We start from the raw sequence: 17,806 nt of genomic DNA, 5'->3' as shown, positions 1-17,806 counted from the left end.
GACAAATGTGCTCACCTCCACAGGAGCATCCGCTGGCCTGGGACCAAGCGCCTGAGCCCGGAGTCTTTCCAGAAGGTTCTGCTGCTGCCGCCATCCACAATCCTGCGTTTCCGAGGCTGGATAAACTTTGCCAGCATGTAAACTCCTGATGGAATAAAGTGTTTCTCATCAATAACCAGTTCAGAAGACACTTGGATTTTCCCTGGGATGAAGCCCTGGTGCAAACAGGCAGTGTGGGTGTTTTTTCTTGGCAGCTCATGGTTCAGTTTGTCAGTAAAACTTGCTCATTTGTAGCAGAGGATTGGGGGGGGTGGGGGGGTGGGGTGGGTAAATAATAATAATAAAAAAAAGCTGCTAGAGGTTTCTATTATCCCTACCAACATTTCACATGTTAGAGCTTCCCAGCATCCTTCATTATCACAGCCTGGGTTGCAAATAATGGCTCTAGACCACTGCATTATCCTCCTTCCATTTAATGCAGGGTTTAAACCACACTTTTTTTTTTTCCTTTTCCTTTTTTCCTTTTTCCCCTTTTCCCTTCTTTTTTTTTGTTTTCTCCAGCATTTGCCGCAACACCATTCCCATCAACAAATGGAAGAAGACACCTCACTTTTATTCCAATTCAAGCTAAAGGTGACACCTCACTTTTATTCCAACTCGAGCTCAAGCTCAACTTAAGTTTTATTTTAAAACTCCCTGATGCTTAAAGACATTTTGATCACCTGCCCCGTCACTGGGGCGTTATGGACCACAGCTTTCTTCAGCAAGCTAGAAGGAATTACAATCATAGGAAAGGAGGGAATTTAAAATGCAGTGGTAGGGATTTTTTTTTTTTTTTTTTTTTTTTTTTTTTTTTGCAGCGAGAGAAACCTTCTTGCACAGCCTAGTATTGACCAGCAAGCAACAAGCCCGGGCAACTTTATACCGCCTTTCCCAGTAAGCGGCACTAAACCAGCCCGGTGTGTTCCCCTTCGGGAGAAGGCGGTGTCTGGGGGCACCACCGCCACCTCCCAACTCTGCGGGCGCTCACGCTCGGGGATACAATAAGCAGCCAGAAAAGCCCTTCGGAGCGGGCTGCCCCCTCCGCGCCCGTGGATTCCCACCCCCCCAAGGATTCCCCACCCCCTCCCATGGATTCCCACCCCCTCCCATGGATTCCCCACTCTCCCCCCCTCCCCCCCCGGGATTCCTACCTCCTCCCCACGGATTCCCCACTCCCCCCATGGATTCCCGCCACCCATGGATTCCCCACCTCCCTCCCATGGATTCCCACCACCCCCCTGGATTCCCCACCCCCTCCCCATGGATTCCCCACTCCCCCCATGGATTCCCGCCACCCCCCATGGATTCCCACCACCACCCTGGATTCCCCACTCCCCCCGTGGATTCCCGCCACCACCACCACTACCCCCCCCCCCCATAGATTCCCCACCCCCTCCCATGGATTCCCGCCACCCCCAAGGATTCCCCACCCCCTCCCCATGGATTCCCGTCACCCCCCAACCCCTCCCATGGATTCCCCCCCCCAGCAAAACCCCCGCCACATCCCCACCTCCTGATGCTCAGCCTTCTCCGTGAGCCGCCGCCCCCCCCCTTTTAGAACAGCCCTCTTACGGGGCTGCCATAGCCCCTCCACCCCCCTCCCAGCCGAGGCTGCTTCCCCCTTATCTCCCTTTGGCCCCACGGCGGAGGGGGGGGTGGGGGGAGAGCGCAGGAGCCACGCTGGTCCCTTAAAGGGACTGCAGCCCCTCTGCTGGCACCTGCTGTGGCCAAGACGAGGGTTGATGCTGGGACAAGCGAAGTACCAATACCAAAAGCATCCCAGCCTGTTCTGCCCCGTCCCGTCCCCCCCCCCGGAAAGGTGGGGGTTCGGTGCTGCTGTAGGCACCTTACACAGAAGCCTTACACAGCTTCTTGCTCCGCAGACTCCATTCTGCACTCCGGTTTCCTCTTATTTTATTCGCTGCCTCAGGATTTAGCACACCACGTGCAGATTTGCAGTTCTTTCCACCTCTTGAAGTAACGAATAATTTGTGTGTGTGTGTGTGTGTGTGTGTATACTCTGGCTTTTTTCGCCAGCTGAGCCCACGGCGTGGCCACTGTGTCACCCCCTCCTCTGAGCCAGGGATGCTGGAGTCCACCCCATCTCCTGCTCTGATCCATGGGGGAAACGGCCCTAACTCTCAACCAGGCTTCAGCTGCGCGGTGGAGATTCAAAGCCTGGAGAGAGAGAAACCCCAGGGATTTCTACCCACGGGGTCATTTCAGGCCAACTACAGCCCTTTAGTGATGTTCCCTGGAGAAGAGGAGTCCACACATGTGACAAAATGCGGGAGTGACATGGCGTAGTCGGCATCTCCCTTCGGTACAACGAGAAGCAGCCACTACATTTCAACATTGCTATTTTCCCCCTCGTTACAAAGACGCGGTTGTAAAGAGCGGGGCTGGTGCTCTTGAACCCAGTGGGTCCGCCTCGCAGGGCTTTTTTTTCAAGCTCCGCACTCCCCGATTCCCGCATGGCAGAGCGGCGTTACAGTCAAAATGAAGTAATCCTTTGATAAAGTGCAGTCATTTATTTGAAAAGTGTAGTCTTGCCATTAAAATGCAAATGAAATGAGTGCTAATATATTAACTTGGGATGGGAGTTGAAATGGCTTATGACAAGTGTTCTTTCATGTGGAATATAGTTAAGTGATAACAGTGGGTGTGTAAGAGAAAGTAATATTCAGATGTACATGTTTGTTTATTGAAGATATTAACGAAGGGCAATGCTTAAAGTGTATTATTATTTCCTCATCTTGTCTTTCTTTCGTCCCTCCCCGGTTCAAGTCTACTCCTGAGAGGTCCCTCCCGAGGGGAGTTTGATCAGAAGTCATCTTTGATGAGTGATCTGAGTCCACACAAAAGTCGACACGGAAGCTGAGATGTATTTAATGATCTCCTTTGAAGAGGAGCAGAAGGTCCCCCGGGAGGGATATCCCATGTGCTGCAGCTGGCGTGAGAGCCGATTCAGAAAAAAATGGAAAACCTTGAGCTCTTCCCTTCACTTCCCAGGGATGTCCCTTGGGAGCACGGCCAGCGTCAGGGCGGCTCTGGGTCTTCTCTCTGGAGAGAAACCTACCCTGGGATGTAGGGACAACACCAGGGGATTGGGTGGAGCAGAGCAGCCTGATTGCCGCTATGCATGACACCAACCTTCTGCGCGGGGAATAAACTGAACGGCTCCGAATGAGATAACGTGACAACTCTGAGACAGACCAGAGGAGCTCAGGCTTTCAATGCTGCGAGGTGGGTACCCATGGAGGGACTCTGGTGTAGCCTGGCACTGGGGCCTGTTTCACAGACTCTCAGACTGGTGAGGGCTGGAAGGGCCCTCTGGAGCTCCCCCAGTCCCACCCCCCGCCAGAGCAGGGGCACCTCCAGCAGTGGCACAGGACACGTCCAGGCGGGTTTGGAATGGCTCCGGAGTGGGAGACTCCCCCCCTCTCTGGGCAGCTGTGCCAGTGCTCTGCCGCCCCCACAGGAGAGAAGTCCCTCCTCAGGTTGAGATGGAACTTCCTATGTTCCCGTTTGTGCCCGTTCCCTCTTGTCCTGTCACTGGGCACCACTGGAAAAAGCCTGTTCCCATCCCCCCGGCACCCTCCCTATAAGGATTTATAAGCACTGATAAGATCCCCCCTCTGTTTGTCCTCTTCCCAGGACGTGTGCTGTGACACAGCCTGTGACCGCTCCCCTTTTCTAAAACGAGATGCTGCAAGCGTGGCAGCCATGCGCAAGCACATCGACGTCCCTGCAGCTCTTCCCTTCTGCACCCGCCGCTGCGCCTTCGCAGGTCGGCGACCTCAGGGTCATCCCCAGCACCAACCCCAACCCCTTTCATCCTGACCAAGGTCCTCAGAAGCGAAAGCCACTCACTCAGATGGGACATGTTCCTTGAGTTGCCCTTTTCCAGACCGGGTGCCTTTACATTTTGCAGCAATTCCTCAGCTTTCATCTGTGCCGCAGACCTTCTGCACCTCTCTCACCACCTAACTTCAGGCTTTTGAGTGCCACCCCCACAGGAAGGGTCTCGGCTCCCACCACGGTCAACGGAGGGAGGCAGGTGCCTTCAGGGGGCAAGAGAGCCCATTTAGGGTCTACATCACCTATAGGAGGAGTCTCTCTACAGAGGACCCCAAAGAGATTACGGGCCCCGCTTGGGCACCTTAAACCTCCTAAAACCACGGGCACAACCTCAGCTCAGACTCTTTCCCAGCACTTTTCAGCCGAGGGTGCGGAGGCAGAGCCTGAGCCGTCTGGAGAGTGCTACAGCCAGAGCTCCTGTTTGGCCCAGCGGGGAGCTCCGGTGACGGCCCTGGGAAGAAGAAACTCAGCCATTTCTGCGCCTCGGGCTGGCACCGGCAGCACAGAGCCATTTCCAGAGCAGAACTGCTTCGGCTCAGCTTCTCATCCATATGCAAAGCGCCGCTAATCACACAGGACACGGCGCTTTTCGGATTTGCTTCTTTTTGCGCTTTCTCGGCAGTTGTCAGCGGAGAACGCGCTGCTTGCCGTGCTCTCCCCCCTCTCTGGCTGCTCCGACCGCCCCGGCGTGGTGGGCACGTGGCACGTGGCCGTTCACAGGCAGCAGCAGAGCGCTGGGAGAAGCAGTTGTGAGACAACACCGCCACTGGAGAGAGAGTTACAGCATCGGAGCCGCGAGATGTTCGGGCCAGAGGATGCTCCTCGCTCCGTCTCTGCATGAAGCTGAGGGTCTGCACCCAGGGAGGGCTCTGCTCAGTACTGGAACATAAACATCAAGTAGTATCGGTCTCGCTGAGTTCTTATCAGCGCCAGGAGTTCTTATATTTCATCCAAACGAGACTGATTCTTATCAACCTGGGCCTCGTTACCCTGCAAAATCAAGAGCTGGGGTTGTACTGAGCAGCCAACGCCTTGTGCTGTTTTTCTCCTCTTGCTTGCACAAAGGAAAAGGGAAAACAAAGATGTTTCTGGAGCACTGGTTTCCTTTGCGAGGTGTTATTTGTCCTCAGCAAAAGGCGTGTTTCCACCACAGCTGGGCTGTGAAAACAGCAGAATCCAACCTGTTGGGTTGCGGAGCCTTCGTTCGGTTTCGAGCATCACATAACATAGTGCGGGGGGGGTGGTGTCCAGGGATACCCGCCGAAGGGTCTGTAGCAGACAGCTGGGGAAGGCAGCTACGCCAGCGAGTTTGCACCCTGTATAGAAACAGCCTAAAAATCCAGATTTGGTTTTTTTTTTTTTTTTTTTTTAAGAGGATAAAGCATACTTGACTGTAGCATTTCAGGGCCCACGATCGCAGGACGGGACGGGCAGAGGTTTGCGCCCCTCATTGTCTTGCAAGGATGCCAGGGCTGACCCAAAGCTTTTCTTTTTCCCAACAGCACTTTACTACCGCAGCCCCTGATGGCTCTTTAACCACACGGCCGTGTGGCTTTTTCATTCGCCTCTTCCCCCGGCCCGGCTTAGCGCTTTCCAGAGGTGCAGCGAGGAGGGCTCACCCAGAGAAGTACTCTCGGTCCGTCCTTTCTCCCCACACGAGCTGGAGGTAGAGAGGGGCGAATTTTGCCTTTGACCCTGGTGTGGAGGCAGGTGCTTGCCAGGCTCTGAAATAACCGCTTGGCGCTTTGAAACGAAATCCTCTTGCCGCTGCCACCCCCTTCCCTCGCTGCTGTGTTTAGGCACATACAGGTTTGTTATTGTAGGGTTGCTCATAAGCGCGCTGGCTTTGTCTCCATTACGCAAAAGTTTGGGGTTTTTTTTCCATCAAAACAGCTAATTAAAGTTCATTCTCTTGTTGTGAGATCATTGTCTAGACAAGGAATTATAGATTTTTGCCCGGATATACCTAGTGAAGATAAACCCAGCCAGTCACATCTGGGTAACACTATCTTATCGCTGTTCGCACTGTGCACCGAGGTAGATCTCTCCAGTTAATTATCTCTGTGTAAGAACACCTCTCCTTTTGTCGTGAAGATATAACATGTGATACACATGCTTGATCTGCCCGGATTCGGTTGTTATTATAAAGTTGTCATCGACTTCACCTACGTTCTGTTGTGACTTTACTGCTGTGAGCCAGGACACGCCTGCCAAAAATTATTTGCGGTTCTCGATTTGCATATAGCAATGCAAACATCTTCCAGCAGCACTGGGAACCGTTCGGTCGATTTTCGGCAAGCGTTCACAGGAAGGAAAAGTTGTTCGCGAGGACACTTTTGGCAATGAGAGACTCGTGAGGAGCGCTGGTGAGGAGGTGTGTTTGCAGGGGGCTCCGCGTTTGAACGGGTGCTGGGAGAACGCGGTGGCGGGGCGGTTAAAGCCTCTGTCCAAGAGAGGACAAAAAAAAAAAAAGCTGCTCCCAATTACCCCATCCAGAATTAAATCACTTTGTTAGTCGAGCTCGGGATGTGCCTTTCACGCTGCGACCCCGAGCTGCGGAAAACAGCCCGGGGCAGGCTGCAGTAATGCCGCAACCAGAACCGGACTTGTTCCTCCCACGGCTCGTCCTGGCGTTCCCCGAGGCACGGCACGACGATGGCATCACGGCCCGATTTTGTTCTGTGTGTTGTATTTCCATGCCTTTGAGCAGTTTCTGCCTCACGGGCTTTTGCGTGTTCTCCGGACAGATCCATTTGATGTCGCAAAGTGTGACACGGCACTTATCTTTGGCAAGGCGACCCAAATTTTTACGATGCAAACCGTGCCATAGTTTAGGAGGGGGATTTTGAGTTTCTTTACACTCAGCCGTCTGCGCTGAAGCCCTTGATGTTGCCAGACCCATCGAGGGAGAGTGAAGGAGCTTTGAACACCGAGAACTTCGCCACTGATCAACTAGATGATCCTGGTCACATCATTTAACTGCGCGCTGGCTCAGATTCACAAACACAGACATCAATTATATAAAGAGACAACTCTCCGGAGTACTCCAAGGCATTTTGCTGGTGAAGTACTTTATCGTCTTTGGACAAAGGGTGCTACAAGTTAGTAATATATTTGTTATGATTACAGTGACAGCAAAGATCCCACAATCGCAGGTTAGCACATCCCCGTACACCAGCTGGTTATCGCACTCACATTTATTTCTGCCTGCTTTGGTTTTCGCCTCCGTGCACGTGCATGACACCTGATCCATGCTAAAATTAATCCTATATCCTCTTTGGAGAAGATCATTTCCACAAAGCCTCCACATACCCTTGCCTGGCCCAAAATAAAAAAAAAAAATAAATCTCCGTTCAGCTTCAATTAGTGTGCGCATGGAGGGTGCAGAAAGCAGAGAAAGCCGGGAAAAGCGGGATGGAAAAGATCAGATCATCCTGCACAGGGCAATTCTCACGTAGCACATTCGCGCTGCAGCAGTCAGCCCTTTAGAAATGCTCAGGAGGTAAAACTCTTTGCTCTATTTAATCTCTAACCAGAAATACCCAGAGATCGTGTCAGCGTTTTCTCTGGAAATTACATACCGCTTTTGCTGTCTGCTGCCCCAGATGAGGTCATCTGGCTGTCAGACCAGCCTGGACCACCAGGTGACTTTCTTTTTATGTGTGCTCCAGAGGCCGCAGAGCTGTGACCGTCACCAGTAACTGTACTGGTGTGGCCTGTGCCATCAGTGCCGTGGGAGCAGAGGTGCCTGTCTGGAGCACAGGGGCATCGCCACCAGCATCCCGCGTGCCATGGCGTTAGGCGCTGAGAGAGACTGCAAAGGGTCGTGCGTAGGGGCAGAGTTTTCTGAAGTCTGATAAAACCCATCTCTTTTCTCAGGAAAGCAATAATTAGAAATTCCTGATGTGACAGCACCTGTGTGGGAAGCAGCGAAAGGCAGAGAGGGAGGAAAACAGCAAAAAGTGTGCATTTCCCTATGGAAAATTTTCATTTCGCAAACAGGACACTTTCCTTTAGATAATTATTCCAGTGGAAAAATCTCCAGCTAGCTTTAGTGCTTACCACAGCCCTGGCACTTAACGACATGGCTTATGGCAGCAATCGCTTGTAACACCGTGGCACGCTGTCGGAGGGGATTTTTATTGCAGTTTGTTGTAGCATGAATTGCAGTGGAATAATATAATGTGCTCGGAGGTAGTGCCCATCGCAGAAAATGAGATCTCCCATTTGGGATCAAGGTACAACGCTATAAAACCGGAATAGCTCACATTTTGCGAAAGCATAAAGCTCCAGTGAGGCGGCAGAGATTTCTCCTGGTGTAGGACAGAGCAGAGCCTTATCCTGCTTGAAAGAATCCCCGCTATGTGTTTCACAGAATAAGCTTTTCCTACCTTCCCCGCCTGTTAGAAAACATTCATTTTGTGTTTCCTAAATGAAAACTATACATGTGCGGTATCCGCTATATCCAAACAACGCCGCTTAACATTGACCTGGCGTTGAAATTGAAGTAGAGCTGCCGTGGGGTTACGAGCAGCGTTGACTCTTCGTGGGCTGTCTCTGGTCGCGTTGAGACGCTGGAGCCAAAAGAGCCTGAAAACCTTGTGGGAATTGGCTGTTCCCACCCCCTCGCCACTCCTTCACCCCTCCGCTGCTTTGGAAACCTCCCGGCTGGAGGAGTTTTGATGGAGCACAAGCAGGACTGACAGCCCCCGCGCAGTTGTTCCAGCTGCTGGAACACGCTCGGTAACCTTAGAAATGCGAGAAAACAAACCTGGGAGTCCCACAGAGCTGGTTTTAAGGCTCCCATTCATCCCCAAGCATAAAACTCACAAACCGCACTGTAAAAAGCTCAACCCCTCTTCCCTACATCCCCACCCCCCCACCCCCTCCCGCTCCCCCATCTGTCCAAATGGAGCCCTTTTGGGGCCGGACCCTGCGGGGCGCTGAGCACATCCAAGCGCTTGGGCTCCTCTCCCCAACCATGTGAGATGCTCGGCCCGCTGGGGAGGAGGTGCTGAGCACCCCCCTGGCAACCCCCCGCCAGGATCGGGCCCTGCCAAAAGGCGTCGGGGGGGGGCGGGCAGGAGCGGTAGCACTAGCAACAGGGAGACAAAAGTGAATTGTTCGGCAACAATTCGGAGGGAGGGAGCCCTGAAGTCCCTCCAAGCCGCTTGATTTATGGCTTGCAATAATATGTGTTGGAGCACCACAACCCAGAGTGCTGTGCGGCGTGACCTGTAAAAATAAGTCTATTAACCCTAATCAATCTCCCATTATCCACCCTCGTCCGCAATTTAGCCGGCAAAGGAGTCACCAAGGCCTCTCAACTCGGTTCGCACTAATCCCATTGTCTTTCCTAATCGGGGGCCGTGAAAGAGGAGCAGCTTCGTCGCAGTGCAAAATTATCACTCGGTGTTTAAGGAATAAAAATTGGGAGAGGGGGAAGTGGTGGAACGAAGCCTCTCCTCTTTCATCTTTTAATGAGAAAACGGAGAATTGTTTTCGTTGGGAATCGCCGGGGCTAATTGAAGCCCGGGGCTGCGGTCGGGATGCGGGGCCGGGTGGGGATCGGTTCCCAGGGCTCGCGGGGAGCTCCCGGCGCAGCGGTAGGTAAACTGCTCGGAAGAAACGTCCTGTTGCAATTAGTAAAAGCGTGTATTTGGATGAGGTGTTTTATTAGGGAAAGCTAATGGCGAAGTTTATCGGGGACGGGATACGGTTTGGCTGGGCGCTGCGGCACCCCCTCCCCACGCGAAAAGGGAGAGCCGCTCCGGCCTTTGAAGGACAAAAGGGATCCGGCGCGTCGCTTGTATGGACTAACGGTAATGGATTCAGCAGAAAATGTCACTTGAATCCAGACCAGGAAAACCTGGAGTACAAAGCCTCTTTCTGACTGAGGCTTTTTCTTTCCTTCCCACCCACCACCCCCCCATTTTACAATAAACCAACAAAAAACTGGAGATCCTATCGAACTGGCGATGCCCAAAATAGCAGTAAATCAGGAAACCCTGCGATGTCCCCTGCTGGTCTCTTGTACGGCAGGGTAATACTCAGCAATCAAAACGTGCTCCGTGGTGAAACATCCACTAAATTAGTGCAGGAGCAAGTTAATTTTCTTTTGCTCTTTTCCGTTAATCAAAAAGGAAAAGACAAAGCGGGGATATTATCTTGCTAGAAATGGAAACAATCCTTGCAAAATTTCCCCCTTTCGGCATGAATTAGAGCAGAAGCAAACACACCACAGGGCTCCAGCCGATCTTTCAGGATTAATTAGTATATTCGCTACCGGTTCAGCATTTTCTTGTAAAATTAAATTTTTCAAAACCCTCTCATGTGTGCACACAAACCCGTTGCCACCTTGCAGTGTCCCCAACGCGGCTGGAGGATGAGACCTCCCGTGGCTTCGGGGTGTTTCTCTTTCAAGGGCACGCAAAAAAACTCAAGCGGCCTCAGAGCAAAGGGATGAACTTCCCAAATACCACCGCTCTCACCTGACGGCATCTCCATAAAACCGAACAGTTGGAGCCCGGGCAGAAACCGAGCCCCACGGAGACGTCCTCCCCGCGGCAGGTGCTGGGGATGCTCCACCAGCCCCAAGGACCACGGCAGCAGCCTTGGATCTGCCCTTGCCCCCAACTTCATCTTGGAGACAGGACCAAGCTCCCTCCAAAGCCAGGATGAAACGATGCCCAGCCCGATCCCCCTCGCTCCAGCACGCCGGTGGATGGGTTTCATCGTGGCTTTGGACAAGCCCGGTGCAAGAGGAGGGGAAAAGCTCTTACACACAAAAATAGAATCATAGAATTGTCTAGGTTGGAAGAGACCCTTGGGACCATCGAGTCCAACCATCTACCCTACTCTACAAAGTTCTCCCCTACACCATATCCCCCAACACCACATCTAAATACCCACGTACAGCATAGTTTGAAGTATGAAGGTTCCCAAATAGAAAGAGGGACAGATACAGCAATACTTTCTCTCTCTCTCCAAAAGGAACAAGTTTGAAGTGAGTCATCCGGACTTCACAAGGTGTCAGAGGGCCCTTGTCGGCGCACCATCATCTCCAGTTTGCTCTACGCATTTAGTGACAGGCCCTCAGGCAACCAGTCGGCGCGAGAAATCGTACCTATTAATGGAGCCGTGGGGCAGGGGCTCTCCCACAGCGACAGAAAATATCAGATCTGGCCCACGTACGCTCCGTCACCCTCTCCACAGCCCTGCGTGCACTTCAGACGCTTGCACGCACGCGCTTTGCTTTATATAGGTGGGGAGGTATGGATAATTATATCTGTGCCTATGCGACGCACTTGGCATATGCCTCAAGAGAGGAAAGCTCTGACACCCTTTTTATTTTAGAAGGAGCATTGAAGACACCCTGCGTTATGGACTGGGTGAGCTATTAGATTTATTTAATGAATTAAGATCCTGACGTGTTATTTACAGGATGGCTTTGGAGATAGAGTTGTAACTCATGGCCTGCCATGGGAAATTCTCCACGCTGAGGCCTTGAGGAGAAAGAATTCATTTTTTTTTTACGGTGTCTGTTGGGGAGGAAAATTAATGCTAAGAAGGCAGTGATAATTTGCTGCTTTATAGGACTGAATTATCACCCTGTCAGCACTGAGACGAAAACCCTGAGCCATGAACAAATATACCTTTGCACCTGAAGCTGGCTGGATCGGCTACCGTGAGCTCACATCACTTTGCGTCGGCTCTGTTGTTCCAGTAATTAATTCTGAAGGCTCCTGGATTTCACCTTGTCCTTTCGTTTGCTGGGCATGCCTTAATTTGGCACTGCGGTATTCCGTGCTCCTTCTCCAAGCTCATAAATCACACGCAACCCCTTCCTGAAAATAAAAAGGGGATTTGTTCTCCTCTCCATGCACATGCACGACTTCCCGGGGAGTTATCGTGAGTTTGGCACGTGCACGGGAGAGGTGGCTCAACCCCATGGACCAAAAAAGTCATTGGTATAGAAAAATAATTGTAAGAGAAGCAGCTGTCCGAAAAGCAGGAGTACTGTGACTTGGCATCAAATACGTTATGTCATATTATAAAATAGTTTTATTTAGCATTATCCGCTCTGTGTTTGCTGGAAGGTGGAGTCCTCAACTATGGTCTACCTTTCCTTGCTCCATTCCTTACTGTCCCTTTTCCCCACTGCGTTTTTTGACATGGGGAAAGGTACAGATTTTTCTCTAATTGCTTCCAGGTGTTGAAGAAAGGTCTTTTGTCTTGTAACCACACTGAGGTCAGTGGAATGAGAGATGGGGTAGTAAAGGACTGCCATTGGTGAGGATCTGGTTGCGGGCCTCAGTCTCCCTCTTCTTTGGGTTGAACAGTCCCTACCGATGGGCTTGAGCATCACTTCATAGAATCATAGAATGGTTTAGGTTGGAAAGGACCTTGAAGATCATCAACTTCCAACCCCCCTGCCTCCCACCAGCCCAGGTTGGTCAAAGCCCCATCCAACCTGGCCTTGAACACCTCCAGACTTGTGGACTTCTGGATTTCTACTAGGGATGCCCAGCATGAAAAAGCATGGATTTATCTTAGGGGCAAGGAACATCCATCTTTCTTCCAGAAAAAACTACAGCCACTGTTCTTTCCTCTGAAACACATGTGGCTTCCGGGCAAGAGCTTCTTCAGCGCAGGCTCTAGGCTGCCTCCGACCTGGAGGGCAGATGGGGACAAACGGAGCTAAATTTGTAGTAGGAGGCTGAGCTGGCAGTTAATCTAGCAAAGATTCAGAATACAGTTAAAGCACTTGTGTACGTGCTCCCAGCACCCTCCCAATTATGTACAGTTACAGAGCTACAAAGAAAAGCAATCAATTTTACTCTTCTGTCAAGAAGCGCCGTATAATTACTTAACAACACGCTCCCGCGTGGCACAGGGACCGTGCTGGACGAGGACAGGGCACCCCCACGCTTGCATACCTTTACCGTTTTCTACGTCCAGGTATAACCCCAGCGGCTCCGCTGCCTGCCAGCACATGGGATTTTTCCAGTTGTCACTATTGGCCCGACGTTGCTCCCACGGCAGGTAAATAGCCCTCTCCGCGGTGTGTACTTTGGCCCATCGCACCTTCAGCAGCAAAGAGACATTTCACTCGAGCAGGCAGAGAAGACAGCCCGGGATTGTTGCTCTGCTTGTTTTTCAGAGCAGGAGGAGCTGGGGATGTCTCTCGGTCCCTTTGCTGTTCTGCAAAGCCAACAGCTCTGACAGAGCAAACCAAGAGCTGATCAAAGGCTTTCTGATGACCTGAGTTGCACCTTTTTCCCATCCCCAAAACGGTCATTCATCAAAAGTGCAAATTTCACTAAACTGGGCCAGTTGCAACAGGCCAGTCAACGTTGAAGAAAAGGAATGTTTTGATACGTTCAACTTGCAGGGTCCTTCACTCAACGCAGTGGAGTCTGAGACATCTCAGGCATTTCTACAGCAAAAGGCTATGAAAAAAAAATAGGCTTAAAAAGTTTATTTTTATGAGTTATTTTGCACGTTTCAGAATCTGAATTGAATGTGCTCTGTTGGAACTGGAGTCTTTTTCAAACTGCTGGAAATTTGTGGAAGGTGGAGGGGAAGCATCTCCCACCCAACCCTAACAGTGACAAGAGGGTATTTCAAAATGACCATGGAATTGGTGGAATGGCTACCCACCGCTCGGGCACTGGAGAACAATTGCACTTCATTCATCAATATTTGCAAAAAGCTCTGGTATCCCTGGATTCATGCAGCTCTGGATGGGTCATGGGTAATTATTCGTATAAAAAGAACCAGTGGGACAATGTTGTTCAGCCCCGAAGTCATTGAAAGATGTCAGCGAGTTTGGCTTCGAGGGTGGCGGAGAGGGAGTGTGAAAGCCAATTATCCAGCTTGGATTCTCCCTTGAGTAATTTCTATCGTTCCTGTTTAGCTTTTATTTGTTCTCTAGGAAGCCTGATTATAAATCAGAACCAGGCTGCCTTCAAACAGCCTGCCTGCACCAACAGGACAAAACTCAGTAATTTATCCGTGTGCCTGGGAACTATGATATCATTTGCTACGTACAATCCTTTTCTCCATACAGTACCTCCAAAAGGGTCTTGCTTTAGAAGGATTACCGTACAGAACAGGCATTTCATAGCCAAAACCCCATCTACATAATCAGGCATTGCCCAGAACACAGAAAACAAACCCCTTATATCAGTGCTAATCCACCCTCTGCCCTATCCCTATGGATAACCAAACAGCCGTAGAAAACAGGTGTATGTTAAACGCTAATATATATATATATATAAATTAACAGCACAAGATTACATTACCCCTTTTCTGCAATTTTTAGTCTCACTCAATAGTTACTGCATCGACTGAATGCAGGGAGGCATTTAATTTAACATCTCGGCCCCTGTGCCGTCAGGGGTAAATTTTCCTAGAATTTCAACAGGGGTAGTAGTTATCGTTATCTTTGTTTCACCGCACTACGAAAGTAGTCACGTTGCTTTCATAGCTGCATCTGCAAGGCTGAAGGAAAACCCAGCTGGGTCTCAGAGACGCAAGAAGGAAGCTGGCTAAAACCATGCCACCACTCCACTGCCGCTTTTCCGCCCATCATTTATTCCAGCAGTCAGATCTCGCTGCATCGCAAGACCGAGGGATTCCTATGTGTCCCAGCAGAAACTAAAAAAAAAGGGAAAAAGCAGATGCTGCTCCATAAGAAGGTCAAGGTCTGACTACCCTCCAGCTACACATCCCATTCATCATCTCTCCTTGCCCAGCACAACATTCACGTTCTCTATCTGATCACCTTTAGTGCTGGAAAAAATAAAGCAGCATCCAGGAGAACAAGGCAATAGTGATTGAAGGGGGTTATCCGGACAGCAAATGCCGCATCCATCCATCACGAAGACAAGAATAACTCCGGCACTGCTTGGCATGGGGGCTGCGGGCAGGAGGATGCTGGTTGGGTTGGGGTTGCTGTGCAGAGGAGCAGTGGCTGGCTGCACAGCTGTGGCACCCCAAAACCACCCAAGCAGACAACAATCTGCCCTTCCAGGTGTCCTCAGGGACCTGATCCTCTGGCTGAAAGACTTCCATATGCTTTCTGTGGACTGGCCTGAAGACTGATGTGTCTGTAATGCAGCAACACAGTCCTTCAACTCAGATTCTCTGTTCCACTGAAGGGTTTTGAAAGCATTTGCACTGCTGACTGGCACAACATTCTGCAGAGCTAATAGCGTTCAAGGCCAGGTTGGATGGGGCTTGGAGCAACCTGGGCTGGGGGGAGGTGTCCCTGCCCAGGGCAGGGGGGTGGAACTGGATGATCTTCAAGGTCCCTTCCAACCTAAACCGTTCTGTGATTCTGTGAATCTGCTTTTCACACATCATCAGGATGGAGAAACCAAGGCATAGCTGCAAGCCAGGCTTCCAAAGCACCTCACTGTGTAACCCAGACGATCCCTCGCCAACCTGCAAGGGCCCAGCACTTCTCCAAATTTCTGGGCAAGTCCTTTCTCCGAGGCCCAGGGCTGCCCTTCAAATGCAGAGTTGACTCTGTGCCAGTGAAACAGTTCCCACCGAGTGGGAGATTGACTGGAAAATGGTCTGGATTCAGCGTAGCAACAGCCCCGAGCATTGCTGTAACAGAATAATTCATCTCAGAGACATTTTTCCCTGTCAGAGTAAATGTAATTATGTATGTGATATGAAGGAACAGCTCCCCAAGTGGAGAAACCAGTTAAACCAGACTTGCGTCCCCAAGGATGAGTTTCCCTGTGAGGTTTTTGGTGTCTGATAAAGCCTGAGCCCCTGCTGGTGGCCATTGCTAGTGGCTCTCTTCTGTCTACCTGCTTATTCTCACACAACAGAAGAATTCCCCATGCTTGGGTGTCCCATCTCCCTGACATACATTACAAAGCAGATTACCATTGCCAATGGCTTTCAAAAATCCCAGGGGAATGGTTAGTGCTTTCTGTCTGAAAAAACATAAGAAGGGTAGTGTAGTGGATCAGTCTGCCTGCATCTAAGACACAGGGGATGCGGAAGACTTGTATTTTACTGTCTTTTTTTCAATTTAAGACCCAGGATTTGGCTAGGGGACAGAAAAACTTGCTGGAAACAAAACAGAAAGGGCTTCTATCCAACAGGGCAGACTCTAGATCAGGGCTGTCCAACTCCTTGGGAAAGGATCCCATTAGATCTTCAGCAAAGAAGCAAAAATCTATCAGTGTAAGACAAATTTTGCAGCCTTGTCCAGCTAGGGCTAATGATCCTTATACAATATATGGACATTGAATGCACTAATTGGGACCACTTCCCACGCTCGCACAGCATTCCCTCTCGTTCCTTCCCGTGTTTTTTTTTTTCCTACTTCTATCCCCTGCAGGGCAGGAGAGAGCATAGAGAAATCACTTCTCTGAGCCTGAAGTGAAGGGTTCGGGGAAGAGGATTACAGGAGATGGGCCATCAATAGAGAGAGGAAAGGGAAACCACCTCCAGCCTGGTATGGCAGAGCCAGAGGTACCAAAAATCACTGTGATGGGTAAAAGCTCCCTTTGCAGTTTGTCCCATTCCGAGCTACTCCATACAGGTACCAGAGGAGAAAAGCATCCTGTACCTTGGAGTCCTGGTTCACACCTGCATGAACATCACGGGAGCTGATAAACCACAGTGTCCCACCTCAGCAGAGAAGAAAATGGAGTGCAGATAACCTCTAATGGAGCAAGTTTCCTGAAATTTCCTGAGAAGAAAAATCACAGAATCCCAGACTGGTGAGGGCTGGAAGGGCCCTCTGGAGCTCCCCCAGTCCCACCCCCCCCCGCCAGAGCAGGGGCACCTCCAGCAGTGGCACAGGACACATCCAGGCTGGTTTGGAATGGCTCCGGAGTGGGAGACTCCCCCCCTCTCTGGGCAGCTGTGCCAGTGCTCTGCCGCCCGCACAGGAGAGAAGTCCCTCCTCAGGTTGAGATGGAACTTCCTATGGTCAAGTTTGTGCCCATTCCCTCTTGTCCTGTCGCTGGGCACCACTGGAAACAGACTGTTCCCATCCCCCTGGTACCCTCCCTTGGAGTATTTATTGATGAGATCCCCCCTCAGTCTTCTCTTCTCCAGACTGAAAAGCCCCAATTCCCTCAGTCCTTCCTCATAAGAGAGATGTTCCAGTCCCTTCATCACCTTTGTAGCCCTTTGCTGGACCCTCTCCAGCAGTTCCCTGTCCTTCTGGAACCGGGGAGCCCAGAACTGGACACAGTATTCCAGATGTGGCCTCCCCAGGGCAGAGCAGAGGGGGAGGATGACCTCCCTCCACCTGCTGGCCACACTCTGCTTGATGCCCCCCAGGATGCCATTGGCCTTCTTGGCCACCAGGGCACATTGCTGCCTCATGGGCATCCTGTTGTCCCCCAGGACTCCCAGGTCCCTCTCCACAGAGCTGCTCTCCAGCAGGTCAGCCCCTAACCTGTACTGGTGCATGGAGTTATTCCTCCCCAGGTGCAGGACCCTACACTTGCCCTTGTTGAACTTCATTAGGTTCCTCTCCGCCCAACTCTCCAGCCTGTCCAGGTCACCCTGTAAGGCGGCACAGCCTTCTGGCATGTCATCCACCCCTCCCAGTTCTATGTCATCAGCAAAATTGCTGATAGTACACTCTGTCCCTTCATCCAGGCCATTGATGAATATACGGAACGGGGTATTAAAATAACTCATAGAAAGCTGATGAACGTTTAGACAACAGAAAGCCCTCAGTGACTTCTTTAATTTCTGAAGATTTACGCCCAGATCTCCAGCCCTAGACATTGTTAGGTCTTTGCTGGACCTGGAATCCCCTCTCCCAGCAGAGGGCTCATCCCGTGCTGCAGCAGGGGGGCTGCGGGAGGGGTGGTGGTGGTGGTGGTGCACGCAGTTGACTACGAGATCAAAGCCC

This window comes from Vanellus vanellus (genome assembly GCF_965231255.1).
Source record: "Vanellus vanellus genome assembly, chromosome: 17".
Taxonomy (NCBI): domain Eukaryota; kingdom Metazoa; phylum Chordata; class Aves; order Charadriiformes; family Charadriidae; genus Vanellus; species Vanellus vanellus.
This window is presented reverse-complemented; position numbering follows the sequence as displayed.